Genomic DNA, 19396 nt, shown 5'->3' with positions numbered 1-19396 from the left:
TCTTCAGGAGAGAAGGGGGGTAGAAATCCAAACTCCTCCTCCTCTTCTTCTTCTTCTTCTTCTTCTTCTTCTTCTTCTTCTTCTTCTTCTTCTTCTTCTTCTTCTTCTTCTTCTTCTTCTTCTTCTTCTTCTTCTTCTTCTTCTTCTTCTTCTTCTTCTTCTTCTTTTCTCCCTGGAAAGGCGACCCCACAGCACCGAGCTGTTGCTGCTTCCTCGACTGCGCGTGTAACCGAAAGGTCCTCGATCGGTCTCACTTCCGAGTAGTAACACTTAACGCAGAGAAGCCGGAAGCCCCCAAGGGCTCTGGAGGGGCTCAGGTTCCAATCCCTTGCACACTTACTCAGGAGTAAACGCCACTGGGCTAGAAAGAACCCGAGCCAACGTACACAGGGTCGACCTGAGGGTAATTTTGTCCGATTCGGGAGTAGATCGGCTTGCTGGCCTCGCGGTCCTGAAAAGAGTTAAGCCCTTCTACGGCCATGAACTCCTGCTGGCTGAAGAAGCGCGCGGCTCTGCTTGGGAGCACGTCGCAAAAGCTGCAAACCGGACCGTTGCGAAGGGATTTGACTTCCCGAGGAGGCTGTCCCAAACGGGAATTCCTACTGTCCAAATGGACCGTGTGAACGCCTAGAGGCTGAGATCCAGCGGATAGCTGTCGGCGGCGCCTGCAGATCCCCCAGCCTACTTACGAGGAAGGAAGTCACACCTGATCTCTGTGGGACTTCTCTGTAAACGCCCTTGGCCTGTCCCCTAAACCAAGGGACGTGGAAGACGACCCTGATTCTCTTGGCTTCCGAATAAAAGTGGCCAAGAGCCACGCTTGCGGAGAGCGGCCCCGATCCAGGGGCGGAGGCAGCTCCCTAAGAGCTGAGCCGCGAAGAAAACAAATGAAAAGAGAGGGGGGAAGTTCGTGTTTCAAGGCGCAGAGTCCTAAACGTGGTTTACTGGGCACTGGGCTGACCAGGGGGGGGGGGGGGCAGAAGACAAGGGATAAAAGGACCCGCAGCTGTTTCCCCAGGCGGGGATCGGGGCCCTAACCCCAAGGACGCCTGGTATAGGGAGGGGACCCGGTGCAGAAGCGTCTCACAGTCTGAATGTCGCCGTCTTAAGTGTCTTTTTACACGGCACCCGGCAGGGCGTTCCACGGGGCTTGCTTTGGAGCGAGGCTGCCCGCCGGGCCCGGTTCCGATCGGGATACCGCTCCGGAGTGGCTTCGCTTTAAGGGCCGGCGGGAACAGAGGCGGCTCCGGAGCGAAGCAGGAGCCCAGAGGGGGAAGGAAGGGGGGGAAGAGGTGGGTCGGGTTCCAGGAGCGGCGGAGCCCTCGGGGAGGAGGCGCGCTGCTTGCCTACGAGAGGGCGGCCGCCGTCCCCCCCCCCCGCCCCCCAGCCCACAAGAGAGAGGGAGGGAGGGAGCGAGTCACGCCAGCCTCCTCGCTTGCTCCGGCAGAGACGGCAGCCGACCCGGGGAAGCCCTCCGCCTTGGCACAGCCGCGCCTCGGATGGCCCCCGCGCTGGCCAGCGCTCTCCCCGGCCGCGGGAAGCAAGGTCCGCGGTGCTGACGGAGGTAAGCCCCTGCCGCCGCGCGGCACCGCTCCGGGCTGGGTCTCCTTCTCAAGCAAGGGACGGCGAGGCCGAGAGAGGCGCCGAGTTCGAACTCGGGGTCCCTCTCTCGGGCTGCCCCCAAGCCGCTCCCTGGATTCCTAGAACTGGAGGTGCCTTTACTCTGAGTAGCCAAGGAGGCTTATTGAGAGACTCGGGTCCCTCTCTGGGGCTGCCCTGGATTCCTGGAACCGGGGTGCGTCTTTACTCCTTTACTCGGAGTAGACTGATTTAGAGCAAGCAGGCGTACGGGGTCGAGCTGGGTTGGGTTTCTCCTTCTGTCTGGGTCTACCTCGATGGGGTTTTCTTTCTCTTTTTCACTTTTATGGTTATCCCCCCCCCACCCCCTCTTCCCCTATACCTCTTCGCTCCCGTTCATCCGACTCGCCCACCAGCCAATCGCCCAGCCAACTCGACGATCTTATAATCCCCCTATAATTTGTTGCTGGTGCCGTCTTAATTTGCGGAGGGGTGGATCTATTTGATTAAGACAATTAATCTTTGATTACAGGATTCTGATGTCACTTGACAATAAAACCCGCTTGGGCGGAGGTGACGCGAGGCCGGTCTTTTCCCACCCGCCGACCCTCGCGCGAAAATTTCAGCTTCGTTCCTATAAACAATCTCTGTCGAGTCTCAATTATATATGCTTTTTAATTCATACGCATATGATGATATCAATATATATCGCTCGTACATATGATTGTATATAGCACATATATAGAATCCTCGGTTACTTGGAGGGGATGAAATTCGGTTTAGCTATCAGAGAAGGCCGGAAGAGGCGCCGGAAAGGACCTCGTAGTGACTTGGCTTAAGGGTTTTACTGGCAAACGTTGTTAGAAAGGGCTACCCAGCTTCGAACGACTTGGGGTTTTTTTAAATCTCTGGACATCCCGGAATAGTCAGCCTCGGCGCAAGGCTAGTGCAGATCTCGGAAACTATCCCAGACGGTCAATTCCTGCCTCACAGAACAACCTGAACTCTGGCAAAGAAGTTGGATTTGGAAAGAGGGATTGATGCAAACATTTTCTTTTATTTTCTTTTTAAAAAGCAATATGCTAAAGTAATTTGGGGAGGGCTCCCCCGGGCCCTCGAATCCCTGGCATTTGGGGACTGTTGGGGAATTCTCAATGTAGAGGAAAACATACCCAACACATGCTCAGAGACACTCCTTATGTCATCCCAGAGCTTAACTCTGCCTACGATGGAGAGGTTTGATTCCTGCTCCAAATGGGGCTTGGAAAAGAAAGAGAGGGGGAAAAACATTTCTCTGTTTCTGTTGGTTCTTCTCGTGATATTTTTTCCCCCTTAAAGCGAATTAAAGAATGCGGAACTGTCTTTTGGAAGCAAAAACGAACAGCGCCGGGAGCTGTCCGTTCAGCACCACCGCGGCGCGCTGTCCGTTCAGCACCACTTTCCGTTTTTAAATTGCGTAGAGATGCCCTCCAAATCAAAACCACCGGGGCCGTGTCTAATACCCCTAGATTTCCCTCCCAAGACCCTCAAGAAAAGATGTCTCTTTGTATTCGTGTTTATCGTTTATATGAATTCCAGGAAAAAAATTGCAGTTGAAAACCTAAAAAGTGGTTAATTTCTGTGGCCGGCAGTGGATGGGGTAGTACGGTTCCTCAGCACCGGGTAATCTGGAAGACGCCCCACCGATTTTGATGGAACCGGCTGTGTTTAGTGTGGCTGCCCGGGGCGGTTTATATGTTCTCGTGCATATATCTATCTGCAGGCTTGGCAGCGCGCTTCTTAAATCTGTGCAACTCACGGTCAGATCAATGGAAGTGTTTGATTGAACCGGTCTGGCCCCAGTAGCTTCTGCACAGCTTCCAGGTAGATTTTTCAGGGGGGGAGTGTGTATTTCTCCCACCAACACTCTTTCACACAGTGCTGCCATTCATATCCAGGGGGGAACGAGGAGTAAAATGATATTAGCCAAACTCCACACGAGCCAGTTCTCCTTTGGCTTACAGGACCCGGTCATTTCGCGCGGATTAAGGGTCTCTTCCGGGAACAGTTTTAATAGAAAGTGTTCTCGGGCCCTTCGCCTGCCCTGTCCCGCTGCTTTCAAATTCATCTCCACGTGAATCTGCCTCGAGAAACAGAATTTGAAAACAGCCCTGAGTCTACCTAGAACAGGTAGGGGGGGGGGGGCTGTGCCTTCATAGATCTGGATCCGAAAAGACGTTTGCCGGATCTGAACGGAAAGAGGTGAAGCCAGACAGAGTTCGGATGAAGCACGGCTTGCCCAACGCAGTACAGGATGAAAAGAAGGCCAGAGCGGGAATTTTTTACTTTTAAAGCAAGCTATGCCTCTCAGGTGGCCTTGAGCTTCATTTGGGGGGGGGGGGGTCTGGCAGGAAAAAAGGCCGGTCTATTAGCCATTTCAAGCAACGGAGCCTTGCGTGCAGGATCAGGGCCTTACTGCAGGCTGACAGTGCTGGGGGTGACACCCCACCCAGGGGTGCCTCTGGACTGTTTGTTAGCCCCCTCCCCAATAACCCAATCGGGCTAGCTTGCCTTCGCCGCCTTGCCGTGTCCTGTATCTTTACAGGGGAGAGACCCCCGCCCTCCAGGGGTACTTCACGCCCATCCTCTTCAGCAGAAGGCTCCAATGAACCGCCCCAGGCAGAAGAGCTTGGCCGCTCCTACGGTAGCTCCCGAGAGAAAGCGGGCAGTGATCGGAGGCGCCTAGGCTTTTCTTCGAAGCTGCGGTCCTCAACAGAGTAAAGGGGGCTTACATGTGAGTAAACGTGCTTGGGGCCCACTGTCCAACTGGGTGTCTCGCTTTCAGAGTCGCAAGCTTCCGGGCAGCAGCAGTCTGCTTGGATTTCCAGCGAGATCAAGGGGACAGACTCCATTCTAAGGTTGCCGGTGAAATCTGGTTCCACTCCTTGACACATTAAGACAGTGGTGGCGAACGGGTGCCAGAGGTGGCACTCAGAGCCCTCTCTGTGGGCACACACAGAGTGTCCCCCCCCCCAACACACACACACATCTAGGCTGGCCTGGGCCGCTGGGCTCAATTATTAGCATTAAACCTAAGACCTACTTTTGGGGAAGCAGTGTAGGTCACCCTGTTAAGCGCTGTTAAACCCCACTGATTTTCATGCGAAGAACTAAAGTGCAATCCTTTACCTGGGAGTAAGCTTGGTTGCTGGCAATGGGGCTTACTTCTGAGTCGTGATTCACCCGTTGGAAGAGTTGCACGGTTGCTTCAAAGCAAAGCCACCGACTACCACCAAGCTTACTCCCAAGCAATACACGCCTTGGAGCCAACCTAAACTAAAACCTTGGAGCCAACCTAAACTAAAACCTCAGTATTCAGGTTAAATTGGCGTGTTGGCACTTTTCGATAAATAAGTGGATTTTGGGTTGCAATTCGGGCACTCTGTCTTGAAAAGGTTCGCCATCACTGCATTAAGAGGTTATAAAGTACTTAGTATGGGCGATTCTCCTTCCCCTTCGGCATGGACGGTTCCCTCTGCAAAAGTCAGCGGGGAAGCTGAGGTGACTTCCTCTGATTAAACCCGCCCCCAGATTTAGACTGACATGCCAAGTAGCATCCTGATTGATTTAAGCCGGGTACCAGGATTGGAACCTGAACTCACCTGGAGATGCACGGAAACACATCTGTCTATAGCGTTCCCTATCTTTCTGCGCGCGCCTGTGACTTTTAATTTGAAAAAAAAAATACAGCGTATACACTATGTCCAGCAGATTTACTCACAGGTTAGTATGCACAGAATTGCAATCCAAAGGTCTTCTCTCTCAAAAAAAATAGCACACACACACACACACACTGGAGAACTGTACTTCTGGTATTGGCAGGTTTATGTCAGGAGTGAAACAATCCAGCAACATCTCTCGAAGTAGGAAAAAATCTGGATCATTAGCTCGTTAAACCCGTGGGGTTTAATCCCAAATGCCTAAATACCCCTGATTCTTAGACCCACCCTGGCAGATAATTTGTTAAAAAAAATGACACACGCGCATTTGGGAGGGGAGGCGTCTCTCCGAAGCAGGAAACCTCTGCAAACGTCTATCAATAATGAATGAATCTCCTGCAATCCAAGATCCGTTGAGGGCTACATTAAAAGACTCCCCCCCCCCCGCGCCGCCGCCCTACGGCGATTCTCTCTCCTCCTCTCCGAGCTCGAAGGATCTTCAACCCAAGAGGTAGAACGAGAAAGGCCGGCCGCTCTCCCTAGAAAAGCAGAAAGGATCTGGTTTAGGAACGCAACTAAACAACCCCAGACTGCCCCCCCCCCAGTTCTGCCTGCCATGGGTCCCCCCAGTTCTGCCTGCCATGGGTCCCCTTCTCCCGTAGACTGAGCGTCTATTCCAGATGGAGTTCATTAGCGCCGCCGGCGTGCATGTCTTTTCATCAAGCACACACTAAAACCAGCTAAAATGCAGGGCGCTGCCCCGAGGAATTTACAGTGCCAAACTAAATAGAGTTCTCAGGCCAATTAGCGGGCTCTGAAGAGGGTAATTCTGTTCAGGATTGCATTTGTTATGAGCACCGCTGCGGGGGAAATATAGACGGGAGGGCAAGAGGGGAATGAAGGCATTTGGGGTTGATGCTTAGTTCCCTAGGGAACTCCACGTATTACCAAAGCGTCCATAGAGGGTTGGGAGCATTGGAAAAAGAACTTGCGCTTCATGTTATAAACCACGATTGTCACAGGTGAGATGGTGACGGTTTTCTTTGTCATTCCGTGTTGCAGCCAAGCAGCCAAGCCAAAAAACCCGCCCCATCCTCAAAACCCACCTGTTAACATTTTATTCCATCCGTTCACATCCCAACGGTTTACCTGTTCACCTTTTATTCCATTCGTTCATATCCTAAATATTCACCTGGAAGCAGCCCAGACTGGGTCCCGGATGGAACCGCCATCTCAGCAGGGTGGGCCGTGGCGTCAGGACTGGGATGGGAGACCACCCCAAGGAAGCCTCTGGCTGCTATGCAGAGGAAGACAATGGCAAACCACCTCTGTTCATCTCTTGCCCCGACAACTCCATGAGGTACAGTTTCATGGGGCTGCCATGAGTCAGCTGTGACTTCGGGGTACAGTAGTCTTCAAGGGATACACAGAGTGTCAGAAGGCAGCTCTTGTTTTCCACGCAGAAAGGACTGCTTGGACTAACCTGGGTCCGGCTACCTGGACCCAAGAAGACCCAGGCTAGAACCTTGAAAAGCCGCCGCCAGTCAGAGCAAACAGGCTTAACCGCCTAGATCAGTGGGCCGTACTTCCATGGGGGGAATTCTTTTGGCATGCAAAAGTTCCCCGGTTCAATCCCGGGTACCTCCAACAGTGAGAAGGGAAAGATCCGGACTCTGGAGAACAGCTGCCAGTTCCTTTGGCAAGAGGCTGCCCGGGAAAGTCTCGAGGAGTCGTTCGCGTGGCGCTTTGAGTGAATCTTAACAGTAAGTAAAGGATCCTCTTGATTGTAATCGTGGGAACAAAGCAGCCATAACGCAGTAGGTGGTCAACATCAGGCGAGTTCTCACCGCAGAGTGAGGTGATGGCGCCGAGTTCTCACCGTGCGGCTGAGAGCCGGGATTGCCTGAGAGTTGCGAAGGGGGCGGGGAGAGAGAGAGAGAGAGAGAGAGAGAGAGAGAGAGAGAGAGAGAGAGAGAGAGACGGGCCCACCTTGCCAGGTGACTGAACCCGATCCTGCGCACTTTTACTCAGAAGGAAACCCAAAGGTGAGCGAGGGGGATTCCTCCCGGGTGGAGGCGCTTGGGTTCCGCCTGAGCAGGTGAGTAGAAGAGTCCTGTCCCTAAATATCTCTTCCGATCGTTCCGGTGGCGGTTATCCAAGCAAGCTTCCAAGATCTGACACGTCTGGGCTCGTCTCAACCATCCAGAGCAGGACAACGTTTGAGTATTTTAAATATTGCAAAATGTAATCACAGAATAACATTCCCAGCGCCTTAAATCAGATGCAGCAGCTACACGGTGGAAATTAAAGTCGCTTGTGTGCAGCTTTAAAGGGCTGTCTTTCATATGTTCGTTTGTGGTGTTTACTGAACTGCTTTTCACCCAAATGGGGACAAGTTTGTGGTTTACAGAGCCGTTCTCCCTGCTCCATTTTGCCCACGCAACAACCGTTATAGGTTGGCTGTTCTGCTCGTGACTGGCCCCAAATCATCCTGTAAGCTTCCATGCCAGTGTCGGGATTTGAATCTTGGACATCTAGGTTGTAGTCTGACATGCCAAGCAATGCACAACTTATCACGCTTGCGACGTGGGTAGTACCCAAACATTCTCCTTGTGATAAGTCAGTGGTGGCGAACCTCTGGCACGGGTGCCAGAGGTGGCACTCAGAGCCCTCTCTGTGGGCACACTGCTGGGCTTGATTATTAGCATTAAACCTAAGACCTACTTTTGGGGAAGCAGTGTAGGTAACCCTGTTAAGCGCTGTTGAGCACTGTTAAACCCCACTGATTTTCATGCGAAGAACTAAAGTGCAATCCTTTACCTGGGAGTAAGCTTGGTTGCTGGCAATGGGGCTTACTTCTGAGTCGTGATTCACCCGTTGGAAGAGTTGCACAGTTGCTTCAAAGCAAAGCCACCGACTACCACCAAGCTTACTCCAGAGTAACGCACGCCTTGGAGCCAACTGTTTTTTCTAAACTAAAACCTCAGTATTCAGGTTAAATTGCCACGTTGGCACTTTGTGATAAATAAGTGGGTTTTGGGTTGCAATTTGGGCACTTGGTCTCAAAAAGAGCCCTTCGGGGACGGGGCGGGATAGAAATTTGAAGCATAAATAAATAAATAAATAAATAAAAAAGGTTCCCATCACTGTGATAAGTGATCATCATAACTTACAGTGCTACTTAACCTGCAGAGGTGGTTTGCCTTCGCTTTCCTCTGCGTAGAGATCCTGGCATTCCTGGGTGGTCTCCCATCCCAGGCCTTCGCTTTCCTCTGCGTAGAGATCCTGGCATTCCTGGGTGGTCTCCCATCCCAGGCCTTCGCTTTCCTCTGCGTAGGGACCCTAGTGTTCCTGGGTGGTTTCCCATCCAAGTTATATCCAGGGCCGCCGTGGTGGCGAACCTTTGGAACTCCAGATGTTATGGACTACAATTCCCATCAGCCCCTGCCAGCATGGCCAATTGGTCGTGCTGGCAAGGGCTGATGGGAATTGTAGTCCATAACTTCTGGAGTGCCAAAGGTTCGCCACCATGCTTAGTAGCTGAGATCTGACCGGCACCATCCAGGTCGGGACATCTTCCTTGAGGGCAATTAAAGCGAAGAATTTCCTCCCTCCCTTCTCTGGGGTCTCTGAGCCCCTCTCTCCAATGGAAAAAGCTACTCCGGAAATTGGCCGGCCAGGAGCCATCCCCAGAACCGCTGTGACAGCCGCCCGAATCTCTCCTTAACCATTCCTGAGGAGTTCCGTGGCAAGCCGGTCAGAATAAGAGTTTTTGGATTTATAACCCCCTTTCTCTCCTGTAAGGAGACTCAAGGTGGCCTACAACCTCCTTTTCCTTCCTCTCCCCACAACAGACGCATTGAGAGGTAGGTGGGGCTGAGAGAGTCCCGAGAGAACTGCGACTAGCCCAAGGTCACCCAGCAGGAATGTAGGAGTGTGGAAACACATCTGGTTCACCGGATAAGAGTCTGCCACTCAGGTGGAGGAGTGGGGAATCAAACCCGGCTCTCCAGATTAGAATCCACCTGCTCTTAACCACTACCCCAGGCTGGCTCAGTCAGAGGCATCTTTACTCCGAAGTAAGCTCCCCGAGGCTCGTCGTAGGGAACGCCTCCCGATTTAAGGGCGCCTTTTGCCAACTTGCCGCTCTAAACGCGCGCGTCTGGGAGAAAGCCTCATTGGGCTCAGACGAGAATAGAGGGGCGGGAGGGGATTTACCGTCAAACTCTCCTTCCCAAAAACCATTCTGGATCTCCTAACAGTATTTCGAACCGCGCAGCCGGTCCGGTTGGTTGGTCGGCCCGAAAGGCCAAGGCTGAAGGCTTCTGCGTCACCAGCAGCCTCGGGAGCCGGGTTCGCAGGCCTCGGCTGGCGACCACAAGACCCCAGGCGTCGGGGAGTCGCTGGAAGCTCCAATCCCCCTCCCCCAGCTCCCCCCGCCGTGCAAAAGGTTGTGTGTGTCCTTTGGCGACGGCTACCTCCCCAACATCACCGCTCCGTCCCCTCCCCCATAACCCCCCCACACCCCCCCCCTCACACACACACTCACACACAGCGCTTCTTGTCTCTCAAAGAGGGAGAGAGGCAGAGGGGATCTTTCCAAGACGGCCGAGAAAAACTCTCTTTTCCTAGAGAACTTCTAGAGGGGGGGGGGGAAGGGAAAGGAGTTTGTAAAGCCCCTTTGAGTCTCCTTACAGGAGAGAAAGGGTGAGATATCAATCCAACTCTCCTCCTCCTCCTCCTCCTCCTCCTCCTCCTCCTCCTCTTCAACCGCAGCTCTAGAACCCAGAGCCTCCTAGAAATCTTCGGGGCTGCCATTCGCCCTTTCCCTTCCCCCGCAATATATTAAGCCGTGCGGAAAGGGGGAGACTTTTGCGCCCCTGGAAAGGAGCAGGCGATTCACTTCTTTTTTTTTTTCTGCGAACTATTTCTTTATTTGGTTGACCCCCGAAAGGGCTCTGGGCGGCGTGCAAGGTAAAAACAACGAAAAGCCACCAATAACAGTTAAAACCGAATTCATTGAAAATACGGACCAGCAACAAACCATCTGTGAAAAATCAGGCAAGCTTGGGTGCTGTGTGGTTTCCGGGCTGTATGGGCGTGTTCTAGCAGCATTCTCTCCTGACGTTTCGCCTGCATCTGTGGCTGGCATCCTCTGAAGATCCTCTGAAGATGCCAGCCACGGATGCAGGCGAAACGTCAGGCGAGAATGCTGCTAGAACACGGCCGTACAGCCCGGAAAACCACACAGCACCCCAGTGATTCCGGCCCTGAAAGCCTTCGACAATACATCAGGCGAGCTTCTTTGGCACCTACCCGGCTTTGGATCCCCGGCTTCTCCCAAACGCCCGTCTCGTCCGGAATCGACTTCCGAAGTGGGTCGTCTGGAAGCAGAGTCCCCCCCGCCCTCCGCCAGCCCACCCTCCCTCTCCTCTCTCTTTTTAAAGCTGCTTTTGAGAAAAGGATATCTGTGGGTTCCGTCGCCAGCCGCCCCTTTCCCTGGCCGCTCCAAGCATGTTTTTCCGCCTTGCCTGGAGCCCAGACCGGGGGGGGCGGGGGGCGGGGGGAGGCCGAGGGACCCTACAGTGATGCGATCTAATTGAACTCCGGGCTTCTCCAGATGGGACCCTCTTTTCCTTTTCAAAAGCCGTCCGCTTCCCCCTTTCAAATTCAAATGACCACGGGCATTAGGCGCTCATACGCAGATTTTTCAAAGGGGGGGGGGGGCATGTACGTTAACAAAAGCACCTCGCGGGAAAAGACAAAAGGCCCCACGTGGACGCGATCCCGGCAAAGTTGAGCGGCTGGAGGAGAGGCCCCCGCGGTTGGGCGGGAGAGCGTGAAAATCGTTGGACAATTGCCGGGGAAATCAATGGGGCGTCAGAAGGGCGGGGCTGTCCAGGAGTCGACCCTATACAATTTCCCCCCTTGAACATACCTGGCTTTCTGCCCCTGGATGGGTGATCAGGGTCGTGCAAAGGGCCGGTCCACAAACCAGTTGGGGCGAGCCAGTTATTAAACAAAACGATGGGCTATTGATTTCTTGTGGGTGGGAGTTCCGTGTGTGAATGGCAGGGGTGGCTGCACGGAATTAGGAGCGGGGAAGGCTACATTCCCCTCCCCCCTGAGTTATGACTCGTGAGGGGGGACAGACACCATTTCTCGGACTAGCCTACCCTGCAAGGTGGTCGTGAGAAGTCAACGCCTTGTTGTAAATAATAGGGACCAGTGGTCAAAACTACGTGTAGATCGATCCACAACAAGGATAACATCCCGTGTACATCCTGCAATTTAGCGCAACTGAATAGTCTAAGATTTGCTTCCGGGTAAGCAAGGGTCAGGAGGACCGAGGCAGACAATAATATTCTGGCCAAAACGTATTTCGGCTCTGTTCAGTCTTTAAATGCACTGATGGATCCTGTTTCCTCCGAATTACACCCCCTTAACTCAAATGCGTGTGTGGATCGTCTTTACTCCGAATTAAATCCCCCTAATGCGCTTCTGGATCCTCTTTACTCCGAATTACACCCCCCCTTCCTTAATTCAAATGCGTGTGTGGATCGTCTTTACTCCGAATTAAATCCCCCTAATGCGCTTCTGGATCCGCTTTACTCCGAATTACACCCCCCTTAATTCAAATGCGTGTGTGGATCGTCTTTACTCCGAATTAAATCCCCCTAATGCGCTTCTGGAACCTCTTTACTCCGAATTAACCCCCATAATCAGTAGTGACTACTCCCAGGCAACTATGCCTTGGAGTAATCCAAGGTTTGTAATGGCAATGTCACAAGCCAAGGAGCAAACTTTCGAGTCACACAGAACTCTTTAGTAGACTAAAGAGGGTGGCCTGGCATGAAAGGTCTTAGATACGGCGGGGTAATTAGGGGTTGCTGAAGGGGAGGCTGCTGGGAATGTCAGGCGCCAGATCACCTGAGTCCCCTACGAAAGATGTCCAAATTAAGAAGGATTGGCTGTTTCCACTTAAATACAACAGCCCAGCGTTATTCGAATGCCTCTGAAGGGGGGGGGGGGGATGGGAGAGAGACTGAAATGTTGACGTTTTAGGGGGGGGGACACATTAATTGAAACCCAAATTGGTAGTGTGACCTAGTGGCTGGGAGGTATGCCAATCCCCCACCCCAACATCCCCCCACCCCTAGTGGGTTGCATAGGACTCAGGGTTACTGGGCAATAGGTGCCTGCCATATCAGCGTGAGCAGGGGAAAGGTCTGCGAGTTAATGGAGCTGAAATGGGTTTAAAAGTCAAATATTGCTTCACCTGCTCACCGGTGCAGGCGGAACCTTGCAGGTCTTGTACTAAACAAATTTTCTGGGGGGGGGGGTGTCAGAGGGGTCAGGAAGGTGTTTCTAGGTCAGGGAGGAAGGGTTGCTTTATTTCAAAGGAGTCGCCCGTTTTAATAGAACTCGCTAAGGGCACGATCCCCCCCCCCCCCCTCTCTCTCTCTCTCTCTGCTTATGTTTTAATTTTAATCAACTCTTCTTATTGGCTCCAATCCAATGTCTGTTTATTCCCAAGTCATTCAACGGCAGGACTTGTTCCCGAGTAAACATATTGAAGGTTACAACCTTCTGCGTCACAGCGATCAGGGCTGAAGCGTTTCCAACTAACTGGGGCAGGAATTCCTCCTGGAGTAGACCGTAGAAGGGAGAGACAACGTTAAATTCGAAGTTCATTACTCCAGTCCAATACAATACAACAGTGGTGGCGAACCTATGGGTGCCAGAGGTGGCACTCAGAGCCCTCTCTGTGGGCATGTGCAAACAGAGTCGCCCCCCCACACACACACATCTAGGCTGGTCTGGGCCTGTGGGCTCAATTATTAGCATTAAACCTAAGACCTAATTTTGGGGAAGCAGTGTAGGTAACCCTGTTAAGTGCTGTCAAACCCCACTGATTTTCATGCGAAGAACTAAAGCGCGATCGTTTACCTGGGAGTAAGCTTGGTTGCTGGCAATGGGGCTTGTTCTGAGTTGTGAAGGGTTGTGAATCACCCATTGGAAGAGTTGCATGGTTGCTTCAAAGCAAAGCCACCAACTACCACCCAAGCTTACTCCCGGGTAACACACGCCTTGGAGCCAACCGTTTTTTCTAACCTCAGTATTCAGGTTAAATTGCCGTGTTGGCACTTCACGATAAATAAGTGGGTTTGGGGTTGCAATTTGGGCACTCGGTCTTGAAAAAGTTCGCCATCACTGCAATACAATAACCTTTATTAGGCATAAATTAAAAGTTATTTACAATCTAACCAGAAACCTTTAATCAGAGGTGGCAGTAAATGAACAAAAGTAAAACAAATTATCAAAAGAAAATAAAAGTTAAATCTTCTATAAAATATTATATACTAACAATGGATAAAAAGTATAATTTTACAATGTTAAAAGTATAAGTATGTGTTAAAAGGCCCTTGGTTATGGCTCTTTTTGAGGAATGTGTAAATACCTGTAAGAGACACTTCACAGTAAAAAAGTAAAAAAAGTAAAAAAGCATGTAATAAGCACATTCCTTGCAGAATCTTGGATTTCCCATTTTACTGCTCCAAGGGGGGGTCCACTTGGGGAAGGGTTCAAAAAAGCCGTCTTCCACTCCCCCCCCCTCCACTGGAACCTGAAGTGGTACAGTCCAGGTGTTTCCCAACAGTTGAGTCTTCTTCCTAGTGTGTAGGAGGTCAGCAAGCACTTAAAAAGCCCTTGGATTTTGCCAGTTAAGCATGGGACTGTTAGAACACCCTCAAATCTCAAAATGGATATGAATCAGGGATTGGAGAGAGCTACTGGGGTCGATTGCTACCCCCCACTCTGGGAAATTCGCACTTCAGGAATTTTACATTGGCTTATTTTGGGGTGTATCTTTCTAGGATGGCAAAATTAAAAACCCCTGGGGCTTGGAATGCAGAGTTCAGGGTTCTCGGTATGCATCCTTTGTTGGAAAGGTGTGTTTTGGCCCGTTGCTTACAATATCTTGGTGACTCTATATATTTGTGCCTGCAATTGGGATTTTCTTTATTGGTGACTGTTCAACTTAGCACCGCAGTTTCTTCAGCGCAGATGGGTTCACAACATCAACCATTTAAAAGATCAGTGAGTGAAAAGCTGAGATTTTAACTCACGGGATCCTAACCCAGCATTTTTCACAGCTGGTTTACTCCACTGATTTCCTTTTGCAGTCAGTGTGAATGGCACCTTCCTTTATTTCTGGCTCTAGTTCTAAGCACAGTGCCCTGGGAAATGCCACTGGAATCAAGCGAGTGGGTGTCAGATTTCAGTCCAAAATTTTAAAAACTGTAGATGGTTGGCTATAGTTTTTATTGGGATGCCCCTGGGTTGCCCGGCCTTGGGTCCAGGCGCCACACTCTTATAATCTTACTGTTATATATACTGTACTGGTGCTTCCTGTTTTTATGAATTCTTTTATGAATTGTTTTAACCTGTTTTAATTTATTTATTCTGTGTATTGTCGCTTTGGCCAATCGTATGTCATATTGTGTCTGGCCTAGTGTACACCGCCCAGAGCCCTTCGGGGGCGGGCGGTTTATAAATGTGATATATAAATAAATAAATATCAATATTGGGAATACTATAAAGATCAGGAACAGAAACGGATGATTCTGAAGTTCACAAGCAAAGCTTGGGTTTATATCCCCCCCCCCAAAGGTTCCAACCCGTTCCCACAGGATCAAAGCGAAAGTACAAAGGACAGAAGGCATTTCACACATATAAGGATTTTGAGCTAAACCAGACCCCTGAGGCCAACTCCCCCCCCCCCTCGCACCTAGGGCCATTCTGACAGGGGGTTCACACGTGCTTTTAAATCACTGACAGTTTTGCCACTGAACATGTGAACCAATCTGTGAAAAAGTAGGTTGTGCAGAGGAGGAAATGTGATTTGAGATGTCTGGAGCCTTCAGCCTGGCACCCAGAGCCTTTCCGCACACGCAGAATAATGCCCTTTCAATCCACTTTCAATGAACTTTGTGGCTGGATTTTACTGTGCAGAATAGCAAAATCCACTTGCAAACAATTGGGGAGAGTGGATTGAGCGTGCATTTTTTTTTTCTACCTGTGCAAAAGGGACCCCAGTGAAAAAGGCAACTATCTGGCCAGTGGAAGAAAAACTACAGGTGAGGAAACCTGAACTGAATGACATTATTTTAACCCCAGAGCACCAGGACAGCAGTAGGAATCCTAATATTGGTGTGTGACGGCCCCTGAGCAGGTCATAGCCGATTGTTGTCCGGTGGGTTATCTGGATTGGGCCACCTTGTACTACTTGAAGTGGCTTAAATGACTGAATGCTCTTCTATAAACGAGAAGACAGGAGTCACCGGAAAAGACAATAATGCTAGGGAAAGTCGCAGGCAGCCGAACAACAGAGTAGGAACAGAATAGAAAAAGAAGCCCCAACATGGGACAGATTGATGTGATAGTGTTGCATTTTGCAAGTAAACACACAGAGCCAGGGTTCAGAAAAAGAATATCAGCCATAAATAGATTCAGAGACTAAAGCCTACAGGAAATATTAACATGCAGGTTTTAATGGTGTGTTATGAGCCCTATGCCAGTGATGGCGAACCTTTTCGAGACCGAGTGCCCAAATTGCAACCCCAGACCCACTTATTTATCGCAAAGTGCCCACCCGGCCATTTAACCTGAAGACTGAGGTTTTCGTTTAGAAAAAAATGGGTGGTTCCAAGGCGTGCGTTATTCGGGAGTAAGCATGGTGGTAGTCGGTGGCTTTGCTTTGAAGCAACCGTACAACTTTTCCAACGGGGGAATCACGACCCTCGGAGGGTTTACTCAGAAGCAAGCCCCATTGCCAGCATTGCTTATTCCCAGGTAAAGGAACGTGCTTCAGTTCTTCGCATGAAAATCAGTGGGGTTTAACAGCGCTTAACAGGGTTACCTACACTACTTCCACAAAACTAGGTCTTAGGCTTAATGCTAATAATCGAGCCCAGCAGCCCAGGTTAGCCTAGATCACGTGGGGGGGGGCACTCTGTTGTGCATGCCCACAGAGAGGGCTCTGAGTGCCACCTCTGGCACCCGTGCCATAGGTTCGCCACCACTGCCCTATGCTATAATGCTATGCTATCTGTAATAAGGTTTACAAAGCCGTCTACTTGCGTGCAACCCTTGGGTAGTCCATCAGTTACCTTATCATTCCCGGGGAACGACAGAGGGGCTGAGATCCCACGGAAGGAGGCATTTTGGAAGAGTGACCGGGGTTCTTGTTTAATCTTCGTCATTGCAAGTGGGCGCTCCTCACCCCGCACCCCAGGAATGAGAGTATGACTGATGAATGGGGTAGGCCATGTTATTCTCTGTTATATGTCTCTAGTAGTAAGAGCATTGTAAGCCTCACACGCCTGTGGCCTGCACGCGGAGGAGATGGCTTTGTGAACCTTATTACACAGTGTTGTTGTTGTTTCCCATTAAATTCTGCACGCTGGTATTTCCGATTGGGCCCAGTTTTTGAAGCAGATTTTGCAAGCGCCAGCCCTCTTGGTCACAAACGAGTTAACTTGCTGTTTGTTTTTGTTTGCATGTAACCAGAGAGCTAGCTTACCTGGTAACAAAGAGGACACTGAGTTTATAAGCTCTTTCAAGAATGTGTGCATCTTTTGCAGAATGAGTAAAACCCTCTTTGGCCATTGCATACCTGTGAAGATGTGCCTTGTGTTACTTAGACAGAAAAGGGGCATTTTTGAGTTAAAACGAATTGTTCTTTGTTCTTTCCAAGTCTTATAGCAGTGATGGCGAACCTATGGCACGTGTGCCAGAGGTGGCACTCAGAGCCCTCTCTGTGGGCACGCACAAACAGAGTTCATCATGTGGGCTGGCCTGGGCCACTGGGCTCGATTATTAGCATTAAACCTAAGACCTAGTTTTGGGGAAGCCATATAGGTAACCCTATTAAGCACTGTTAAACCCCACTGATTTTCAAGAAAAGAACTAAAGCGCAATCCTTTACCTGGGAGTAAGCTCAGTTGCTGGCAATATGGCTTGCTTCTGAGTAAACCCTCCTAGGGTCGTGAGTCACCCGTTCGAAGAGTTGCAGGGTTGCTTCAAAGCAAAGCCACCTTTTACCACCAAGCTTACTCCCGAGTAACGCACGCCTCCGAGCCAACCATTTTTCCTAAACGAAAACCTCAGTATTCAGGTTAAATTGCCGTGTTGGCACTTTGCGATAAATACGTTGGTTGGTTGGGTTGCAGTTTGGGCACTCCGTCTCAAAAAGGTTCGCCATCACTGTCTTATAGTCACTTTGGCTTCTGATTTCAGTCACAACGTAGTTAACAGTGTCGTCACGATGTACTGAAACGCAGGACAAAAGTTGTTCATTGTTTCTTCAGCGTGTATGCCTTTCCCATTTAGCATTATTTAGTCAAGGATATTTATATAAAAACTTCCTCCCAACGAGCTGGCTCGGTTTGCTTTCACTGCATTACTCAGTATGAATTATGAATATTAATGTTAACATCTAATAAAAGCTGCAGGCCTCCGTTTGCAAGACCTGTTAGCGATGGGATGTTTTGGAGGACCTTGGTTCACATGCAAACTTACATATTCCTATATTCCATACTCCCCCCCACTCTACAATCCCATTCCTGACTAACAGAACATCATAATGGCCAGAAGAAAACCCATCTAAACTCTTCTCCCTAATATGCAGTTTTCTTTACGGAGGGATATTTCTCCATCGCATTCAATCTTCTTGCTCTCTGACCTACAAACCATGCACACATTACCACAAATCAGTGTACCATTACTGTACATACAATATTTCTTTGAACTTACGATTAATAATTTTTTATGTCACATTCAACGTCTGTAAAACTGAACGTGTGATCCCGAACCCCACCTGTATCTGTGTACTAAATTCACGGCCATATTTTTGCACGTCAACCTATGCGGCCTCTCTCTTACAAACAGATATACGTGGAGGGTGTTTGTGTGTGTTTGGGGTGATGTGTACTGGATTATTGTCTGAATTGAAACAAACCCAACGAGGGTTTCCAGCTCTGTGGAGAAGCAGCATGAATAAATGCCAAAGAAATAAAATGACCACTTTAACTAATCCAACTAGCCAATCCAAGTTATTCAGAATTCTTTATCCTTGTAGGTTAAACAGACAGACGGCTGGGCCACGGGGGTGTACGGCCCTGGGGGGACGTATAGGGTCAAATGTCCCCAGACTGCAGCCGTTTAGGCACGTGGGGGTGGAAAGTTGCCCCCACATCCAAAGGTGGGATCCAACCAGTTCTCACCACTTCTCTGGAAGTGGTTACTAATTTTTTCTGAGTGCCGAGAAGGGGTTACTAAAGCAACCTCCCTGCCCAATAGTGACTGGAGGTGCGTGTGTGTGGCGGCACCACTGTTTGAATCCCACCACCATTGGAACCTGTTATTAAAATTTTTGGATCCCACCACAGGTTCTCACAGGTTCCTGAGAGTAGGCTACTAATTATTTGTGTGTGCCGAGAGGGGGTTACTAATTGGTGATTTTGCCACGTTCACCAGTGTGCTTGGCAGCCTGCGCCTGTGTGCATTCGTTTCCCGCCCGAGGACCGGCGCAGTGGCTGCGTCCTTGCCACAGCCCCTCCCAGGAATGCCCCGCCTCCGGAATGCCCGGCCATGCCCCTGTCGTGCCCCACCATGCCCCATTGGCGCTACGCCACAGTTTGAATCCCACCACCATGGGAACCTGTTACTAAATTTTTTGGATCCCACCACTGGATCCCACCACTGCCCACATCAGTGGTGGGATCCAAAATTTTTAGTAACAGGTTCCCATGGTGGTGGGATTCAAACAGTGGCTTAGCGCCAATGGGGCTGGGCGGGGCATGACGGGGGCATGGCCGGGCATTCCAGGGGCGGGGCATTAATAATTTCTCTGTTACTGTAAAAAACTCTTACTTTAAAAAAAAAGTTCCTAATTTCCAGCTGGTATCTTTCTGTCCATAATTTAAACACGTTATAGCAAGTCCTATCGTCTACTGCCAACAGAAACAACTACTTCTCCTCTAATTGACTGCCTGTCAAATACTTAATACTTTCAAATACTTCATTTTGTTTCTAGAAATCAAAAGAAGGATACTTTC

The 19396-nt window shown here is 50.3% G+C and overlaps 1 protein-coding gene across 1 annotated transcript in view; it reads left to right on the top strand.

Annotated features, from left to right (window-relative positions):
* Window positions 1-1466: 1466 nt before the first annotated feature.
* Window positions 1467-19396, top strand: part of SKOR2 (SKI family transcriptional corepressor 2) — a 59230-nt gene continuing 41300 nt past the window's right edge. Inside the window, exon 1 of the mRNA XM_048504319.1 lies at window positions 1467-1564. The gene's annotated coding sequence lies outside the window, so the exon portion shown is untranslated. The remainder of the gene's footprint in view (window positions 1565-19396) is intronic.

Source organism: Sphaerodactylus townsendi, linkage group LG07, assembly GCF_021028975.2.
Source record: "Sphaerodactylus townsendi isolate TG3544 linkage group LG07, MPM_Stown_v2.3, whole genome shotgun sequence".
Taxonomy (NCBI): domain Eukaryota; kingdom Metazoa; phylum Chordata; class Lepidosauria; order Squamata; family Sphaerodactylidae; genus Sphaerodactylus; species Sphaerodactylus townsendi.
This window is presented reverse-complemented; position numbering and strand designations above follow the sequence as displayed.